At 57.4% G+C, this 14968-nt stretch overlaps 1 protein-coding gene across 2 annotated transcripts in view; it reads right to left on the bottom strand.

The window, feature by feature from the left end:
• ZBTB7C (zinc finger and BTB domain containing 7C) overlaps positions 1-14968 on the bottom strand; it is a 312790-nt gene that overhangs the window by 241976 nt on the left and 55846 nt on the right. For both annotated transcript variants that reach the window (XM_051851243.2, XM_051851242.2), the window contains exon 2: positions 646-836. The gene's annotated coding sequence lies outside the window, so the exon portion shown is untranslated. The remainder of the gene's footprint in view (positions 1-645; positions 837-14968) is intronic.

Raw genomic sequence — 14968 nt, 5'->3', positions numbered from 1 at the left:
TTGGCAGGCCTGCCTGGATCAACTGCCAGGCCCAAGTCATCTGCCTGATGCCGCCTGTCCTCCAGACCCCCACTCACGACCCCCTCAGCCAGCCTGGATCACCCGCTCTATGCTGAAACACCTGAAGGGGCTGGGCAGCCACAAGCCCTCTTTTCCTCTCTCCAGGGGAAGCTCCGTGCATCACTGCTCCACCACTGAAAACGCCGGGACCAAACCTGAAGGCTAATGAAGTCTGTGGGGCCACGCCTCCCACACCACAGGTGCACAGAACAGCACCTTCGCCCTTCGCTGCCCGCCCCCCCCACCCCCGCCTCCTATGGGAGCTCACGGGTAACAATAACTTCTTCATTTGTTACTCCAAGTTCTCAAAAAAGACTTGCTACATCCATAAAGGCACTGGGCCTTCCCATAAGGCATAGGAAGTGAACCCATGTGATGCTAAATCTTCCGGTGCTTGGCTCCAGCCAGCGCCTGGGCAGAAACTAATAACGATAAAGCAGGCATCGATCATCGTATCAAGCCTCGCTGCGCTGTGTTTGCATAGTTATCTTCCCGAGGGCTGGTGCTTTACGTCTCCAGCAGGCTGATATACTCTCCTCCCTGCCATATCACTCACACGCAATGGACAAACTCCAGCTCCTTTACCTGTCATTACACCGCGTACATGGTGCCGGGGGCCAAGGCATCGATCCTTCCCGAGTCTCCTCCGTGGGGCCGCCCCCGCCCGCCAGGCTGTGGGCTGCACACGGTCTCCAGGCCCTGGGCGGGCTCCCTTCTTGCTGTCTGCAGACCCACTCTTTGGAGATGCACGGACTCCCAGGTGCTTCAGAGGGAACCTGCAGGAGAAGAGAGGCCTCCATTACCTGCCAGGGACACAGGCAAACATGCAGGTTTTTGTTGTTGTTGTTTTTAAGATTTATTTTATTTGAAAGGCAGAGTTAGAGAGAGAGAGAGAGTGGGAGTTAGAGATCTTTCATCCACGGTTCATTCCCCAAATGGCCACAATGGGCTGGGCTGGGCCAGCAGGAAGCCAACAGCCTAGAATTCCACCCGGGTCTCCCGTGCGGGTGACAGGCCCCCAGCACTTGGGCCATCTTCCGTTGCCTTCCCAGGCATAGGAGCAGGGAGTTGGATCGAAAGTGGAGCAGGTAAGACTTGAACCAGTGCTCACATGGGACACCAGTGTCACAGACAGGAGATCAAACCCACTGTGCCACAATGACAGCCCCAAACGTGCAGGTTTTAACCATGTTTGATGTTTCTGTCTGTCCTCTGATTGCCTTTTATCGTTAGCGCTTGCAATTCCCGGTGGCTGTGCCAACTCACATACACACCCTCCGTTCCTGTTCTGCCTTGCACATTTGGGTTTATCTCCCTGAAAGACCCATCTGTGATCACGCAGCCAAAAACCCTGGCCATCATTCAGAGTTTATCTCACACCCACCCACAGTGCCGCTGAGCCGTGCCACCGTCCTGGAAAAAGGAAGGCAATGGATGCTATCATCCTGCCGTGAGATGCAGAGAGAGCAAGGCACACGTCCCAGGGTACAATCCTGCAATGGTCGAGTCCAGGTCCCAAGGTGCAAGGTCCAGGTGTGCTGTGGTCTGCAGGCTCTGAGGAGGCCACCGCAGCCTGTGGCTGCTGCTGCATGTCCGTGAGCGACAAGAAAGGGAACGCAACCTCCCTGGGATGAGGGACACAGGACTGGCTCCACCACGGATGACCGCTCATGGCCAAGATCACGGCTCATACTCTGTGCAGCAGCGGCCAAAGGGCTTGCAGCCGAAGCAGTCCTTGCCCCGGGGAAGAAGCTCATCCCATCTCTGGACACGGGGTCCTCACTGCCCGCAGCCTTGAGCCTCTGGCCGGGCCATGTGGCTGTGAGCTTGAACTCTACCCCAGCTTGGGCTCCTCCAGGGCTCAGCAGACCCCCTGCTGGGAGGGGCCGTGCGGGTGGAGGGGTCTGCTGCAGACCACAGCACCGCAGGCCTGAGGCGGCGGCAAGGACAGTGAAGACACGCAGGAAACGGGGACGCGAAGCCCCTCAGGGAAGGCGTGTTCTTGCAAGCATCAGGAGGGCGTCTTCCCCACCACACGTGCAACAACTTACACCCCTCACGCTGCTGCTGTACCCACCACGTCCATCTGGGAAGGGGTGCTTTCAAGGTATGTAAACAGACGCACAGAGAGGCTAAGCAGCTTGCTAAAGGTCACACAGCAAGTTAGCACAAGAGTCAAACCTGGAATTCCTGACACCATTCTTTCCAGCAAGCTCCCCATCCCAAGCTTGGTTTCCTCTTCCTGTCAAGTCCCCTTAGGTGCTGGGGTTCAGTGGGCGTGGGAAAGGAGAACGGAACCACATGCCTGGCTGTGGGGGTGGGGGAGAGAACCCCACATTTGGTTTCTCCCCTGATGGGAGGGGTCTATGAGCAGCAAGCCCAGGGAGGACAGAGTGACCAGAAAAGAGTGACCAGGGAGGACAGAGTGAGGAGGGGAGCGTGGGGCCCTGGGTCAGCAGGAGCTGCTCAGGCAGGAAGGCAGTGGTCGTGACCATGACCAAGAGCCACAGACGTGGGGCAGCCGGGCCTCCTGGATACCGCGGCCACCAGGTCTCCGAGGACCTTCTGCACAGGGCAACAGTGTGGCTGAAAAGCCCCTTTGAAAACTCAAAGCCGGGGCCGGCACTATGGCGTAGTGGGTAAAGCTGCTGCCAGCAGTGTAAGCATCCCATATGGGCACCGGTTCTAGACCCAGCTGCTCCTCTTCCAATCCAGCTCTTTGCTATGGCCTGGGAAAGCAATAGAAGATGGCCCAAGTCCTTGGACCCCTGCATCCACATGGGAGACCCCGAAGAAGCCCCTGGCTTCAGATTGGCACAGCTCCAGGCGTTACAGCCATTTGAGGAGTGAATCATCAGATGGAAGACTTCTCTCTCTCTGCCTCTCCTTCTCTGTATAATTCTGACTTTCAAATAAATAAATCTTTCAAAAAAAACCATAGCCATTACGAGTGTCACCTTGCAAAGGTACATGTGTATTTCATACGTTCTCTTGTACATGCAATGTATTTCCAAAAGGACAGGGAAAACCCACAAAAATCCTGCCCACACGGAGAGAGATTGCAGCTTCTGGGCAGTGGGATTCTCTGCTTGATTCTTGACACACAGGAACTCACAGCCTGGGAACTCCTACTTGGTCGTGAGAGCCAGGGCAGCCACGCACCTCAGTGCAGACCTAAACGCTCACCACCGGTCAACAGAGGCCTCAAAGCATTGGCCTACGAGCAGAAAAAAATATCACCTCCCCAGCACCAGCACGGAGTCCCACGGCTTTCAGTGAGCCTGCGATACGCAGGAGAAGCCACGACGGTGGGTGAAGAGTCTGCACCCCTAAGAAGCCGGCCGCCACCCCAGTGCACCTGCTGCATGGTCACCAGACTGCCTGCCCCAGGAGCAGACAGGGAGAGTGCACGCATTGCGGCTGGGGTGGGGACAGGGGCACTCCCAGGCCCTCCTGCAAGGTGGGGGTGAAACACACACACGGCAGATGGTGCTGTCGCCCTCACTGCAGGATTCTCACTCCTAATTATCTGTGCTGTCAGCAAAACAATTAACCCTCGAAGAAAAATTGCACCATCCACTCCCAACCATATGAAAAGACAATTTTTCCAAGGACAGGGGACACTCGGGGCAGCCTCGTACTCGGTTTGGGATCTTGCCAGCCCGGGCGATCTGGCCATGTTCTGACCTCCACAGTCTGTCACACAGGCACTGCAGCCACCACCCCACCCCCACCCTCCCCACTCCCCTCCCCCTCTGAGCCTGCGGGTCCCTTCCCATAACAGCAGGAATGAGTCAGATCCCAAGGGTCCCCTCCACCCAGTCCCACGGTGCCGCCGTCCTACAAGACCTTTCGCTTTCCTCTGAATGTCAAGTTCCTCTGGAGCCGAGACCGAGTTTCCATGTGCTCCTTCACTCACTGGCCACCTCGATTCTTCACCCACCCGTTCATCCGTATAGTGACTGACTGACTGTTTACCACGCTGCTTCCAGAAGACAGAGGCAACATCTGTCCAGCCTTCGGACCACTTCTTAGTGCTTTTCTCCTCCGAGGCGCAGGCAGGGGAGGGAAGGATGGGGCAAGGCTGTGGGGGCCGTGATGCTGGCTTGGGATCAGCCTGGGGGAAGTCTCGCATGCAGCTGCAGGAAGGCAGGCTCCTCCCCAGACAGCTGAATTCACGTGCAAGCCTTTTGGGTCCCAGGCCCAACCTGCAGTGGTGGGAGGTAAGGAAGACAGAACGCCTCCCACCCCATCATCCGTGGTCTGAGAGGGCTGCCTGCCTCGGCGAGGTGTTTATTAAACATCTGAGACCTGTGTGAAGGAAAACAACACCTCTCCTTGTAGGAACTGCTTTGTAAGAAAGCAGGGCTTGCAGAGGGCTAAAGCACAGTGTCTGTGACCTAGGAGGGCGGCAATTTAAGGCTGGAATCTCTGGGTCCATGGCACCCACCTTGGAAAGCAAGCAGGAAAACGCGAAACTGGCACGGCCCCATCAGCGGGCATTGCAGGGGCAGGTGGTAGGTGTTACCCAGAGGCAGGCTTTACAGGTGCAACCTGGAGGGGCTGACGACTCAGACACAGCAGACAGAGTGAGCCACGCCCAGGCCGCCTCCCTCCTGTCCCACAGGCTGGGGAATCAAGAGGTGGAAAAGGGGAGGGCAGAACGGCTCAGAGCAGGGCACAGCCTCACCCACCATGGGGCTTCAGGCAACGCTAGTCCTGGGCAACCAGGCAAGAGATGTAGCAAACAGATCGTGGCAGGTAGGGTGGGGAGCCGGGACCCCTCCCCCATGGCCACGTTGCCTAGTCCAACTCTGACATCTTTCTCCTCTCTCCTTGCTGTCCACCCACCTCCAGGCCCTGGCCGCTCCTGGTGCCCGAGCATGGGCTCTAATGGCAACTCCTTGGCCTAAAGCCTCTGCGTTTGTATCCAAAGTGGGCTACAGCCCATGGAAGGCAGCGAGCGTGACGACGCCCCCTGCCCAAAGCCCAAGTGGGACAGACGCCAGCCTCTGGCTGGAGACGTTTCTAAATTCGAGCTTGGCACGAGGAGTCAGGTTCCCAGGCCTCCTCCACCCTGGGAGAGCCAGCCAGGATTTCCAAGGCTGCAGGGAGGAGGTGGGGGAGGGCTGGGGGCAGGTAGGATGAGGAAGCAGCCAGCTGAGACCACCACGGCCCCCTGCAAACGTTGCTTGAACCCTTTCCGGCCCCAGCCTCGTCAGGGGGAGAGAAGGATTACCCTGCACCCAGAGAGGCTAATCAATTACCCACAAGCCTTGGTGGCAGGGACGGCAAAGCCACTGCCTGCTCCAGTGTGCACGGATTAAAAATATACAAATGGAATATTTTTTTTCTTCCCCTCTCCTCAACCCCCTGAAGCCTGGGATGCTTGTTAAAAATAGCCTTGCTGTGGCATGGATCCTACACAACCCAACGGCTGGCAGGGAAATTCAGGAGCCATTGGAGACGGTGCTGCTAAGTGGCCACCCCTGGGGAGACGGCTTGGGGAGGGCTGGATGGCGGGAGGGGTGCGGTCTCAAGTGTTTCCGGATGCCCTTCTACATGGCTTAGGTCTTTGGCAGCAAATAGCAAATAGATTTTATTTATAAGGTGTTTTTTATTTTTTTAGTATAGGTTCATCTTTTGCATCCTCCGGCAGAAGCTTAAGACTGAGCGATGCAGCAGCATGGTGTAAGCTGGCCGCCCGGGGCCCCGGGGAACAAACACGGCCCCTTGTCATCGAGAGAGCTCCAGATCTGTCAGGAGCCGGCTGAGTGACCTCCGACAAGTCACGGCAGCTCTGCGGGCCTCTGCCGCCTCCACTGAGGCAGGTGGGTTAAATGCTACGCCAGGCACCGCCAGCCCTAACGCTGCAGAACTCTACGGATGGAGGAAGAGCAGCTCAGATGTGCCCGTGTGTGCCCCCATCACACGCAGGTGATAGGAATGTGTCTCCGGTTGTGGCAGGAGCAGGTGGGAGGGAGACAAGCGGTCTCAGACAGGACTGCACGCCTTGCTCACTGATGTGTGCCCGGTAGAGAGAACATCCCTGGAACACAGCACATCCCGGGTTTGAATCCTGACCTTGGCAGTTAGTAACTCTTTCAATCCTGGTAATTGAGGCATCACCGGGGATCACTGCCTCCCCCTCGGCAACATCAGTAACAACCCCAGCCCGCCAGGGCTGTTGTGAGCTTTCAACACAATGAGGCAGGGGCTGGGGTCACAGCATAGTGGATAAAGCTGCCACCTGCGACACCAGTATCCCATACGGGTGCCACTTCAAGCCCCTGCTGCTCGGTTTCTGATCCAGCTCTGTGCAAACGGCCTAGGGAAAAGCAGTGGAAAATGGCCCAAGAGCTTGGGTTCCTGCCACCCATGTGGGAAAGCCAGATGAAGCTCCTGGCTTTGGCCTGGCTCTGCCCTGGCCATTACAGCCACTTAGAAGAGTGAATCAGCTTATGGAAGCTCTCTGTCACTGTTTGAGTAAATAAGTTTTTTTTTTAAATAAACACAATAAAACAAAAAACTCTTGCTTATTGTAGATTGTAGGAACTCATCCCTTTCGGCCTTTTCTTCTGTCATCCACCCTGTACTTTGGAGGCTGAATCTCAGCGTGGCTCTGGGTGCTGTGGCACTGCGGATTAAGATACCACTGGGATGCCCACATCCCATACTGGAGTGCCGGTCAGACTCGAGGCTCCTGTGCTTCTGACCCAGCTCCCCAGCGTACCTGGGAAACAGTGGGTGATGGCTCAAGATGGGTCCCTGCCACACCACCCACAAAGTAGATCTGGATGGAGTTCCTGGCTCCTGGCTCCTGGCTTCAGCTTGGCCCAGCCCCAGCCATTGCAGCCATCTGGGGAGGGAACCAGCAGATGGAATATCTCTTTCTGCTTTTCAAGTTAATAATAATAAAAAGAAGTATGGGGCCAGCGCCATGGCTCACTGGGTTAATCCTCCGCCTATGGCACTGGCATCCCATATGGGCGCCAGATTCTAGTCACGATTGCTCTTCTTCTAGTCCAGCTCTCTGCTGTGGCCTGGGAAGGCAGTGGAGGATGGCCCAAGTGCTTGGGCCCTGCACACGCATGGGAGACTAGGAGGAAGCACCTGGCTTCTGGCTTCTGGCTTCAGATAGGCACAGCGCCGGCCGTGGTGGCCATTTGGGGGGTTAACCAACGGAGGGAAGACCTCTCTCTCTCTCTCTAACTCTGCCTGTCAAAGAATAAAAAAATTTTAAAAATTAAATAAAAAGAAGTATGGACTCTGACACCAGGTTTGCAACCCAGCTCCACCCCTCTTAGCTGTGTGACTCCGTGCCTCAGCTCAGTCATCTACAAAATGGGACCGAGGAGAGAGTGGGGATTGTGCTCCCCAGCCACAATCCTGCCCGTAAGAGCCAACTGGGCTCCCAGATTTCAGTCCTGCATCTTCTGTGGATCTGGTTTGTAGAATTCCCTCACAGGCCTCCTCCTCCTCTCCCTAGTCTCTCTGAAGTCCCTGGTCCACAGCTGCCTACCACCTGTGGAACATCCCACTGGCCCAGCCCCTTCCTACGCACCACCTCCCACACCCACTACTCAGCAGGCTGGACACACCTGGCTAGGCCCACTCCCGGAGCCCTGGGGAATGTGCTGGAGCTCAGCGCTTCTCCAGCTTCAGCGTGTTTACAAAGCACCCAGGGATCTCGCCCAGCTGCAGGTGCTGACTCAGGGGGGCCCAGCTGGGGTCTAAGGGTTTGCATTTCCAACAAGCTCACCACTGGGCTGAGACCACCTTTTGACAAGCTTAGCTGGTGTGTATGACAGAGGGTCGGGGGAGCTGGTGGGGAACAGGGGCAAGGCAGGTCCTTGCAGAAACCAGAGAAGTAGATTTTAGACAGAGCTGGTTCTATGGAGACCGCATGTGGATTCAAGAGACCCAGCAGGGGTAGAGGGTGGTGGCGTTGTGGTGTAGTGGGTAAAGCCTCTGCCCCCCAGTGCCTACATCCCATATGGGTGACAGTTCCAGTCCCGGCTGCCCGATTTCCAGTGAAGCTCCCTGCTAATATGCCTGGGAAGGCAGCAGAAGATGGCCCAAGTGCTTGGGTCTCTGTACCTACAAGGGAGACCTGGAAAAAGCTCCTGTCTTCAGCCTGACGCAGCCCTGGCCATTGTAGCCATTTGGGGAGTGAACCAGAAGAGAGAAATCAATTTTCCATCTCTCTTCACCTTTCAAATAAATAAACATTTTTAAAAAGACAAAAGGAAAAGTAGGAGAAGTTTTTATGAGATTACATGCAACAACACAACCAGCAAAACTAATCCTTCTTGAGATAATGCAGTCACACAGAAAGGTGCTTCTGACATCTGAACTTCATAAAACCACCAGCCAGTTTTGTGCACACTGTGTCTCGAAGCTGCCAAGTGCACGTCTAAGGAAGCGGATCATCGGGCTGTAATTTGGAAGCACTACGAAGGCTGCGTCGCGATCACGTAACCACACGTGTTTTTGTCATCTGCTGGAGTTTCCTGATGATGTTTTATCATTTTTGCAATTTCAGGTTTGCCTTCTTTATACTCTCAGCGCCCCTCCCCAGCCTCCCCAGTTGCCAGATATTCATTATCATGATGGTTCCGTGCAATTTGAGCACAAACTACCGCCGTTGCAAAGGCTGGAAAATAGTGCATTAAATCTGCTCAGTCAAACCCAAAAATAAAGCAACCCAGATTGTGTTTTTCCTCTAAGCCAAGGGTCCAGCGCTTTGGAAGGCTGGCGCTGTCACCTCTCACTATAGCAACAGGAAGACCTTGGTAACCCTGAGCTCGCGGTTATTAAGAGCAAAGATGGGGAAGGGTGGAGGACGCTCGGGGAGGAGCTGCCGCAGGTCTGTGCTGCACAGGCTGGATTTGGAGCCCTCTTGGCCTCTCTTGCAGGAAACAGAAAGCAAGAATCAGAGGCTGGGAGCTGGTGCCCGCAAGACTATGAGGAGCTCTTGGCATTCTCTTTGTTTCCCGTTTCAGAGCTAGGAACTGCCTTTCCAAGCAGATCCTCACGTGCCTGAAGGTGCTGTTCTAGGATGGCCGTCACAGAACGTTCCGGCATGGCGACGCCCGTGGCTCCCTTAGGTACTGAGCACCTACATGCCACTGCCAGGCGCCTGTGCCGGCCGCCCTGTGTACTGCTATGCAGCTCCTGGCTCACCAGCACCCACCCACGGCCTGCACCCCAAGCCCCTCCCCTTCTGTGCAGCATCTCTTTGCTGTGTCCAGGGGCAGATGTTCCTGTCCCCACCCCCTCCAGGCCTTGGTTCCAACCTGGGAGGCTGAAGGGGGTCCCAGCCCCAGCCTGGAGGACCACATCTGAGGTCCAGAGTCTGAAGCCAGGTCCGCCGCCCAGTCCCCGAATCCATCTTGCACAGTGGTGAACCACCTACAAAGGCCCTGGTTCTGCCAGCTTCTGGCTATGGGACCCTGGGCCATGGCTTTCCATCTCTGAATCTCCACAATGCCCCCTCTGAAAACTTAAAGGACGGGTGGGGGCCTCTCACGCTCTGACACACTGAGGGTCTAACCCTCTGCATAGCAGCCCAGGTGCGATCATTCCCCAGACAACTGACAAGCCACAAAATGTCTTTTAAAGTCTTTTTTCAAATGCCACACACTTCTCCTTTTGTGGCAAAGGACATAAAACGCGAGATTTGTCTGCATGCACCTTCCCCCAGTTCTCCAAGGCCGAGTCTGAGCGTGGCTGGGACGGGGGCGCTTCCAGCTCTCCTGCTCTGCTGCTTCTTCCCGCTGCCCCCTCCTGCGGCAACAGCCAGGCTCCTGGGGCCGAGCTGCCCTGTGGGTCTGCCTGGCTGAGGGCACCTCCCCCACCTCCAACAGATAACCCGAGGCCCTGGGTACACAGCAAGGCTGGGGAGGGCGTTCTGGGAAATGAGGCGCCAGGCTCGTGCCATTCTCACTGCCCAGAGAACGTTTCCCTGGCTTTGCCGTGTTCTTCGGCACCACCCCCCACCCCCCGGCACAGCTGACTTTCCTGGGGTGGGGGCAGGGGCACAGGGACCATTGGAGGAGCCAAGGCTATCACAGGGGCTGGACAGAAGGATGGGCTCTGCTACAGGATGCCACCCAGCCCTCTACATCCCAAGCACAGCCCCTTCTCCAACCTGACCCCAGATTTCAATCTGCCCTGGCCCCCTGCTGTTACCGGTAAGAAATCCCCCAAGTTGAGCTCTCTTTCCCATGCTTCCTAGAATTCCATTCTGAGGCCTGAGGTGAGGGGCAGTCTCTCCCTAGCTCCAGACCCAATGGCGAGAGCAATGCGTGCACACCCACAGCCCTGTCTCCATGGGTGGCTAGACACCCCCACCCCCAGGCCCCTCTGGACTCCGTGCACACGCCCTTCACTGTCTGCTTGCACACTCCGTTCCCAGGGGCCTCTTATCTGCCCTCACCCAGCAGCCTCTGCATTCATCCCTGAGCCTGCCCGCCCCCACCCTGCTGGAGCCAGCAGTCACCAGGGGCCGTGATCGGGCACCTGCCAGAGCTTCCGGGGTGGGGGGCTTCTGAGGGATGCAGGCTTCTCTGAAAAGACCTTCACCAGAGGGGAAGGGCCTGGGGGTGAGACAGGAAAGTCACTTTGCACCCAGGCTGGGAGACGGCTCGCAAGATGCTGAGGTTGACAGAAAAAGGACAGGGAACAGAGGCGGAGGAGGCCTGACCCAGGAAGCAGGCGTGGGAGGCGGCTGAGCAAAGATGAGGTGAGGGACAATGGAGACAGGAGCAGGAAGAGACACTCGTGGACAGCAGAGCTGCCAGGCCTGCCTGACAAGCCGGCTCCACCCCGAGGGCAGTCGGGCAGCCCCGCTGGGCTGGCCCCAGGGAATAGGACGTCAACAAAAGCCTGAGTCAAGTCTCTAGAATACCCTGGAACATTCTAGAATACCCTGACACTTCCAAACCAGTGACAGCCGTCAGGAGGCAGGCACCTCCTCGCGTCAGTCACTGCGGCCATCACGACACCCTAGCCCCGGATCAGCGCCTCTTTGTGCTTGGCTGCCTGGTGTCCCCGTGGTGGCGGCTCAGACACCATCAGGTGCCACTACCACAGGGGTCAGAAAAGGCAAGTTGAGAGTCAGAACTAAACTACACATCCCGGGCATCACCCCAGCTCCAAGGGCACCCCAGCTTTGACAGCCTAGACAACCGAGGTTTGGAAAAGTTTAATGACCAAGGTCATGCAGTTCGACAGTGAGGGGGTCGGACCCCACCTACCTCATTCCCACACCTCTGGCAGCTGGCAGCCCTTCCCCCAGGACAGGGACAGTGGCTGCCTGGCCGCCAGTTCCAGAGCCCCCTGCCCCTTTCCCCCAGTGAAGATGCTGCTCCATAGCCACATGGAGGTGAAGACGGCAGCACCATGCTCTCCTCCTGGACACCCGCTGCCGCTTCTGCTCACACACACACACACACACACACACACGCACACACACGCATGCACACACGTGTGTAGCACAACTGGCCCAGAGAGGAGGCCTGGAGGGATGGATCAGTGACGGGGGAAAGCAGAAGCAGACACAGAAGGAAGCAGAGAGGCCCGGAGGTCGGGCACTGCACCTGCAGCTGGACACGGTGCAAGCAGGATTGAGGAGCGCCTGTGAGCTGCTCTGTGACCCCCCACAGCCCAAGTCACAGTACCCTGGCCATACGTGCTGGGAGTGAGCACGAGAAGGGGAACTCATCCCCCTGCCTCGAGTATGATCCCCAAAACACGCTGGGCACGCACACAGGGAACAGCCGAGAAGAGGGAAGCCGAGCTGTCTGTCCTCGACAACCCCAGGACAGAGCCCGCGTCTCCACCTTTTCCTTTGCTTCCTGTACCCTTAAGGTCCACAAGGGTGGCTAAAGGGGCCTGGAAGGTGCTTCTGGTCCTCAGGTGGCCAGAAGTCCTTGCCACATGGCACACCAGGTCCTGCCGGGACGGCTGGGGAAGGTGACGAGTGAGTCTTGCAGGCAGGAGGCAGCGAGCGTGGGGTGCCGTGCACTGGGGCGGCCCACACTGCTCCCACACACAGGCCGAGTCACCCAGCCCTCGGCAGAAGCTGGAGAGCAGCATGGGCCTGTCGGCAGGCAGGTGCGTCCAATCCTGTCCACCCTGGAGGGGTCCACACCTGCTGGCCGGCCTCCAGAAGGTTGGATGAGACCCAGCCCAGACCCAAGGAGCCCCAGAGGGCAAAGGGCCTGCGAGTGTCATGGACAACAGAGGCCATGGAGGTGACACAGCCACAGGGGAGAACGATGGCCAAACTTGCCACAAAGACCCCACCCCTCAGGGCAGGGACCACATCCATTCCACTCACCAGGGCCACAGTGGACACTCCACCCAGCCTTAGCAAAATGAACTTGGGGCCACAGGGCGGAGGGTCTTCTCCCCCACAGCACCACACCTCATGGGGAGTGAATGGGTCTCCTCCAGGTATGGCTATGGGTCCCGCTCCAACCAGGCTGGGAGCGTTTCTCAAAACCATCTGGAGCCACACCTTCACCTTCTAGGAACCAGAGCCTCAAGCAATGCCAACTTATCATCTTGCAGTTCCAGCAGACAGCAATCTGACGCGGGTCCCACTGGGCTGGAATCCAGGTGCCCCCTGGGCAGGGAGCCTTCTGGAGGCTCCCAGAGGGACTCACTTCTTGCCTTCTCCAGCTTCTAGAGGCTGCCCGCAACCCCTGGCTTTTGGGCCCCTTCCTCTGTCTTCCAATCCAGCAGATGACGGATCCCCCAGCCTCATCTGCACTTCAGACCCCAGCCCAAGGGGCGTCTCTGCTCCGAAGGATCCCCAGTCAAGATCGGACTGGGCCCACCTGGAACGAGCCAGGAGTCCTGGGTCCAAGGACATGGGTGTGTCTGGAAATTCCCCAGCTCCCGCTGAACTGCCCTCCAGAGTGTGGACCCATTCCCACACACTGCCGAGCCCAGCCGCGCATGGGTGTGAGACGGAGCTCGTCTTGGCACAGAAACCATGAGCTTTCCAGGCCCCCCCACAGTGCTTATTCCAGGGACAAATTCAGGGAGCTCTTGGGGATGGTTGCTGCTCACCACTGCCTGGACTCCTGTTGCTGATGGGGACGGAAACTGGAGAGGAGGAAGCCAGCAGCTGAGGAGGGGTCTCACTCAAAGGATTTAAAAGAGCAGGGGTGAGCCGGCGCCGTGGCTCACTAGGCTAATCCTCCGCCTGCAGCACCGGCACCCCAGGTTCTAGTCCCAGTCGGGGCGCCGGATTCTGTCCCGGTTGCCCCTCTTCCAGGCCAGCTCTCTGCTGTGGCCCGGGAGTGCAGTGGAGGATGGCCGAAGTGCTTGAGCCCTGCACCCCATGGGAGACCAGGAGAAGTACCTGGCTCCTGCCATCAGATCAGCACGATGCACCAGCCACAGCGTGCCGGCCGCAGTGGCCATTGGAGGGTGAACCAACGGCAAAAGGAAGACCTTTCTCTCTGTCTCTCTCTCTGTCCATTCTGCCTGTCAAAAAAAAATTTTTTTTAATTTAAAAAAAAAAAGAGCAAGGGCTTTGGGCATCCTGACCAGCCTAGCTGCCCCTCCACATGGTCGTCCTACAGGTGCCCAAGCCCACGGGGGACACGCATGACCGCTGTCTAAATGCAGGGACTCTCAGCGCTGATGTGCAACAAGAGGAGATTACAAGTGCATTTGGGTCTCCAAAGTGCCGGCCGCACCGGTGTGCAGAAAGACACCATTTTCCTGCTCTTAATCCATTCCTAGTGGAGCTATTACTTTAAACTAAAGGAGCCTTTTATGTGCTCAAGTCCATTGCGATCTAAAAGATAAGTCCAATCGCTTATGACGCCTTTGATCATAGCGATTGATTAAGAGTTCACAGCAGCAGCTGCCGGATCAGGAGGGCTCAAAAGGTACCCATTGTCCCTGTCCCAGCCCACCCCAGCTTTGTCCTGGACTTGGCACCAGGGCAAGCTTGGGCTCGGGGACAGGCACAGAATCCTACACTGGGAGAATTCTCTGCCGCAGAGTGGCTGGGCTGGAGATGAGAGAGGGGTGGGGAGGAGGCTAAGTCCCAGCAGGGCAGACTCGGGGTGGGGGGTGGGGGCAGGCAGGAACCAGTGAGGCCACGCCCTCTGCCCAGCCCCTTCCTCATCTCCATGTGACCACTCCCAGGCCTTCCAGGGACCCTCTTCCAAGAAGCCTCCCTCAGCCTCACTGGGCCAGGATTCAGCAGGTGACTTTACAACAAGTTCCAAGAACACTTATGCCTTCCCCATCCCAGCACCTTTGATTTTTTTTTTTTTTTTTTTTGACAGGCAGAGTGGACAGTGAGAGAGAGAGACAGAGAGAAAGGTCTTCCCTTGCCATTGGTTCACCCCCCAATGGCCACCACGGCCAGCGCGCTGTGGCTGGCACACTGCGCTGATCCGAAGCCAGGAGCTTCTCCTGGTCTCCCATGGGGTGCAGGGCCCAAGCACTTGGGCCATCCTCCACTGCACTCCCGGGCCACAGCAGAGAGCTGGCCTGGAAGAGGAGCAACCGGGACAGAATCCAGCGCCCTGACCGGGACTAGAACCTGGGGTGCCGGTGCCGCAGGCGGAGGATTAGCCTATTGAGCCACGGCACCGGCCAGCACCTTTGATTCTGAAATGTGACCTGTGTGTGATCTGCTGCTGACTGCACCCAGCATGGCATTTCATGCACACAGAATGCTCAATAAAAGTCCAATGCGTGAGTGAAGCTGAGCCCAAGGAGTGGGCGGAAGAGCCACCTGCCCTAACAGACTTTCCCAATGGTCATGGCTCCCCAGGCTGCTAGCCGCTGTGCAGGATGCCCAGCCTATGGGCACCCACAGGCTTCCTTCCAACAGAGCTTCTCGTCCTGAAAGGCTGCCCACCCTGTCCTC

Source organism: Oryctolagus cuniculus, chromosome 10 (genome assembly GCF_964237555.1).
Source record: "Oryctolagus cuniculus chromosome 10, mOryCun1.1, whole genome shotgun sequence".
NCBI lineage: Eukaryota > Metazoa > Chordata > Mammalia > Lagomorpha > Leporidae > Oryctolagus > Oryctolagus cuniculus.
This window is presented reverse-complemented; position numbering and strand designations above follow the sequence as displayed.